This window comes from Spinacia oleracea, chromosome 3 (assembly GCF_020520425.1).
Source record: "Spinacia oleracea cultivar Varoflay chromosome 3, BTI_SOV_V1, whole genome shotgun sequence".
In the NCBI taxonomy this organism is placed as follows: domain Eukaryota; kingdom Viridiplantae; phylum Streptophyta; class Magnoliopsida; order Caryophyllales; family Amaranthaceae; genus Spinacia; species Spinacia oleracea.
Window position 1 is genome coordinate 97,860,330 of NC_079489.1, and position 6,214 is coordinate 97,866,543.

Consider the following 6,214-nt stretch of genomic DNA (forward strand, 5'->3'; position numbering starts at 1 on the left):
GATCTTTGCAAGGAATTCTCTGACCTAATGCAGCAAGAATTTCAAATGAGCATGATGGGAGAACTCAACTTCTTCCTAGGTCTCCAAATCAAGCAAACGGAACAAGGGATCATGATACATCAACAGAAATACATAAAAGACCTCATCAAGAAATATGGAATGGAGTCTGCTAAGAGCAACCACACTCCAATGGGAACAACCACGAGACTGGATGAGGATCAAGAAGGTAAAAGTGTAGACCAAACAAGGTACAGAGGTATGATAGGCTCCCTACTTTATCTTACAGCAAGCAGACCAGACATCGCATTCAGTGTAGGTGTCTGTGCCCACTTCCAATCTAATCCAAAAGAATCTCACCTCACAGCTGTCAAAAGAATTCTAAGATATCTAAAAGGAACAGACGATTTGTGCCTATGGTACCCTAACTATGATCACTTTGATCTCAAAGGATATACAGATGCTGACTATGCAGGTGACCTAGTAAACAAAAAGAGCACATCAGGAATGGTTCAATTCCTAGGAGCATGTGCAGTCTCCTGGGCTTCAAAGAAACAAAACACAGTGGCATTATCCACAACAGAAGCTGAATATGTAGATGCTGCTTCATGCTGTTCCCAAATGCTATGGATCAAACAACAACTTAGAGATTTTGGTATGAAATTAAAGTGTGTTCCTATCCTATGCGACAACACAAGTGCAATCTGCATATCAAAAGACCCAGTGCACCACTCAAGGGTCAAACACATTCACATTCGACATCACTTTTTAAAAGATTATGTGGAAAAGGAACTAGTCAAACTTGAATTCTGTCCCACAGAAGATCAAGTAGCTGACATCTTGACCAAACCACTTAACAGGGACAGACACGACAAGCTCAGGTTAGAACTTGGTATGATACGAATACAATGATACCTGTTGTCCTTAACAATTTTCTAACCTCACTGGTAAATATTAAAAAAAAAATTAATAAAAAAAAATAAAAAAAATAATATGTTTTTAATTATCTTTTTCGTTTCTGTTATGCACCATATTTTCTGAATGGACTAACAATCAGGTTCGGATTGCAAAATCCAGCTGTGCATTACCACAGCCACGTCTGCACATTATTAAGGTAATCGCACTTTTTCCCAATACTTGCATTCAATTCGAGGTCTAAGTGGGAATACTAAAAATGAATGGAAAGCATTTAATTTGATTCATCGAATCTTACAAAACTCGGTACATGCATTACTATTCCATTTTCTACACTCAAACACGCTTCCCACACTCTGATTCCCAATACAAACCCTTCAACTTCCAAATCATTCCGTCTATAAAAACTCACGGAACATCCCTTACTTCTCGTCAAATCCCCAAATTTAAATTTTGAAATCCCATCTTAACTCTCCTAGTAAATCGCAACACTCACCCCTATAAAATCATGACACTCTACAAACTCCAATTCCAAAACCCTACCGATCCCTCTTCTCCTTCCACACCAATTATCACCGTCATACCGCTTCAAACAATGCGTCCCAAACAATCAACTCCCAAACCATCCGCTGTGAAATCCACCGCAAAGGTCACCACCAAAAGGAAGCTGGTAATGAAAAAGGAAGTTACCGCACTAACTCAGGGGGAACCTCACCTTCCGATGGAGAAGAAGGTCAAACTTGAACCCACAAATTTCTTCTATTTTCCCCCCGATCGTATGCTCCCTGGTCTCAGTATTGATTTTGTGTGGTGTCGAGAAGTCGGGTTCGTCGAGTTGATGGAGACCATAGAATCTCAAGGATGGACTCATCTTTTTGAGGTCTGTTCAAAAGCTAGTATGTATCCAGAAGCAATGGGGGAATTTTGCTCTAATTTCGTAAATAAAAAGGGGGTTTGTCATTCTGAAGTTAATGGGAAACAATTTAGTTTTGATGCTGAAAAGTTGGGCTCCTGGTTCAAGGTCCCAGTCTTGGGTGAGGAGGTCTATCACAAGGGTAAGGGCCAAATTGAGCTTGGGGGTGCGACTATGAAGGAGGTTTATTCCTATTTTGGGGACAAGGGAAACACCCAAAAGCTCTCAATCAGTCTGTCCTGACTCCGTTTCAAAAGGTCCTTTTCAATGTTGTTCGACGGGGTCTGGTTCCGCGTCATGACAAGCGCGCTTTGGCTAGCAGGTTAGATCTCATCTACATCTTTCTCCTAGAATCCCAACGCCAAATTAACTTTCATATTGTTTTTATCTCCCATCTCTCTCACTCCATCTCCCAAAACAACATGACCGGGTATGGTTCTCTTCTTACTTTCATTATGCGAAAGGTAGGAGTGGACCTTACCCGTTACACTGCTGAGCCACATACACCAGCCCACATTCTTAACAAAGCCTGCCTAAATGGGATCAGTCTAAGTGTGGTGGATGGGGTGGTCTGTGTTGGGAAGTCGAGTGTTGAAGAAGCCACCCCACAGGAAGATGAGGGAGAGGAGGATGTAGATGATGAGGAGGAGTTTTCAGAAGACGTAGGTGAGGCGGCCTTTCCCTGTCAGGAAGAGGAGGGCCAGTCAGAGGAGATGTCACACTCTGCATGCCCAAAGGAGAAATGCTCAATGCCAGCCACCTCACCTATCAACAAGCCACATCCCTCTCCTGTGTCTACTCTGTAAGGTTATGATACATATGATATTACATAAATCATGCGGAAACAACCATTAACCCAGGATTACATATTATTTACACATAATCATATAGCATAATTTAGATGCATACTCTTTGTTGCGTGCCCTCCCTAGCTGCGCCCGAACCGAACAAGAACAAGTCTTTAGGACTCCAAGTGTCGTCCCTCCGTAGATAGTCCACAGCACGTCCGGATCCGCCTTAAGATTGACCAACTAGAATCGCCCTTAAGGTACTAGAATTTTCGGCACTTTTGAGCAAGATGTGTGGCTGAATTTTTCTCTCAAAAACTCACTTTGAATACTTTGAAACTCGTCATAAATTGTGAACCCAGGCCACATATTTATAGGGTTATGGAAAGGGAATTGGAATCCTATTCAGATACAAATTAATTAAACCTAGAATCCTACAAGAACTCTAATTTAATTAATTTATCAAATAGAATTAGGAATTTAATCATTAACCGAACTCTGCACGTTTTAGGAAACGTGCACGAACACAAACACTACACACACGGCAGCCACGATGGGCCGCCCATGCGTGCGTGCGAGCAGCAGCCCACGCAGCGAGGCCTGCGCGAGCCACAAGCCCACGCAAGCACCCGCGCGCGCTGCGCGCGCTGTGCGCGCTGCCACGGCCTGCTGGGCCTGGCCTTGCGCTGGGCCTGGCGTGGCTGTTTGTGTGGCGCGCTTGGCTTGCTGGGCGATGGCCTGGCTTCGTGCTGGGCCCTCGTCCGGCAGGCCTCGTCCGATGCTTTTTCGTACGATACGCTTCCGATTAAATTTCCGATTCCAGAATTCATTTCCGATACGAACAATATTTAACATTTCCGATTCCGGAGTTAATTTCCGTTTCGAACAAATATTTAATATTTTCGTTTCCGGAATTATTTTCCGATTCCGGTAATATTTCCGATTCTGACAATATTTCCGTTTCCGGCAATATTTTCGATTCTGGTAATATTTCCATTTCCGATAATATTTTCCGATACGTACCATGTTTCCGTTTCCGGCAACATCTACGACTTGGATAATATTTATATTTCCGATACGATCCATATTTCCGTTTCCGGTAATATCATCGTTTCCGGAGTATTCATTTCTTGCCTGTGACGATCTCAGCTCCCACTGAAACCAAGATCCGTCGATTCCGAATATCCATAGATAGAGTATTTAATGCCATTAAATACTTGATCCGTTTACGTACTATTTGTGTGACCCTACGGGTTCAGTCAAGAGTAAGCTGTGGATTAATATCATTAATTCCACTTGAACTGAAGCGGCCTCTAGCTAGGCATTCAGCTCACTTGATCTCACTGAATTATTAACTTGTTAATTAATACTGAACCGCATTTATTAGACTTAACATAGAATGCATACTTGGACCAAGGGCATTATTTCCTTCAGTCTCCCACTTGTCCTTAGGGACAAGTGTGCATTTCCTAATTCCTTTGTCGCTCGATGCTTGCTCTTGAACATAAGGTAAGAGTTGTCATCCTTATTATGTCCAGAGGTGTTCCTCGGTTTCAGAGTTCAACTGATCAAATAAACAGATAATCATAGCCTATGATTCATCCGAGCACGGCCATGCATTTCACAGTTTCTAGCTCTCCGAGTGGCCTTGTACAACTTTTAAGCATCTCATCCCGATTTATGGGAGGACAATCCCAATCTTGCGCTCTTGAGATTAGACTTCGTTTGATAGTTGATTACCTGAGCGTTGCCTTTATAGCCTCCTTTTACGGTGCGACGGTTGGTCAACGTCAAAGCAACCAGTTCTCAAACAAGTAATCTCAAATCACTCAGGTATTGAGGATTTAGTGTCTAATAATTTTAATGAAATTTACTTATGACAGATTTTCATCTCTTACAGTAAAGTTTCATAGGTCTTGTCCGATACTAGTCTTCCCAAAGTAAGTATCTATGCAAATGATTATGACATTGCCATGTCCACATAGTTCAAGAAACATAACTACTAGTCATCTTGCATTCTAATCGTCTAACGTTTTCTATGCGTCCAATTTTATAGAAAACTCCGATTAGGGACCATTTTCAACCTTTGACATTCAAGTTCACTTGATAGACATTTCTTAGTCACAGGACTGGTCCTGACAGTCTATCTTGAATATATCGTCAAATTTGAAGGGACTCATCATTTAATACTAAACCAAGATTAAATGGAATATGAAAATACATTTCATATATGATAAATGTTCAACCCCAATGTTTTATAACCATGGGCCTCAAACCCATCTTCTAAAACAATTCATGGAATTCAAAGCTATGCTTGATTTCCAGTGCTACAACGTGAGTGTTGCTTCTCACTTGTTGCATAGGTTTAGTTATCATGCTTTGCCAATCTTAATATCCTTTTCATCGAATGTTCTTCGAGATATGATGATAAGATCTTTTCGAGTTTATTATGTGATCTAGTCTTTCTTACTTCGATGGTGGTTTTACTCATTTTGCAATGAAGAACCATCAAGTTAGCAGACGGTTTTCTTGCTTCAAGAGTGGTTCTACGCATTTTTCAATGAAGAACTATCAAGCCAGCAGATAGGTGATCTACCCAAGTTCAGTGAAGAACTTTAAACAACCCTGTTTTATTGCTTCTTAGGCAATAAGTACTTTTACTTCAACTGTTTAGGTTGCTAGTGATGCTTTGTTTGGATTTACTTATCCAAGCAGTTCACAGACATGTGGAAGACTTTCCAGCTGTATCTTAGAACATAGAAATTAATATTTTAATTTCCCACGCAACAACTCATGGTCTCCAATCCATGTTGCCATTTTCAAAACACGATGCTCTATAGCTCGTCCTTATCAATGGTTAACTCCAAAGGGTCTTGCTTGATCCTTTGCCAGTGTTTATGCGTGTAGCATCAATATTTAGCATATCTTTATTTCCTTGAATTAAGAACTATTCCTATGTACCATTTCAAGTACCATAAGTATTCTTGATCTCAATCTAGTTAATCTTCACTTAGATCAATAGAGATTGGTATATGTTCGTCATGGCTAAAGTCATACGATACGTTTTTGGCGATCCTCATATTATATCATACATGATAAATTCTTTTGCAGAATAATTCCCAATTGAATTCTATTCATGTAACTTTAGCTTATCTAGTTTCAGTAGATACTAAATTCAGCTAAATTCTTTGACATATAATATAGGTTAAGAATCTTATTTAGATCCTTTGATGTTTAACTTAGTAAATGCTTATACATAGTTCAAACATCCTTTACTTAGATTTATTCACATGAGTCGAATATCTCCAATGGAGACTTTCGTGTTTGATTTAGTAAATGCCATTACTTAATCCAAAACATTAATATAAGATCTTTGTAAATAGATCTCAATACCCAGTATGTACTAAGTTTCGCCTTGGTCCATCATTGATGAATAATTTCAAATCTAAGTCATTAGCATTTGAATGTTATTTCACAATAGAGAGATATGTGTGTGATACACATAGGACCAATTAAGTTTTATATACTCCCACTAAACTTCTCATATATCTATAAGAATCATGTACATTTTATGAAACTAAAATACTTATTAGCTTCATTA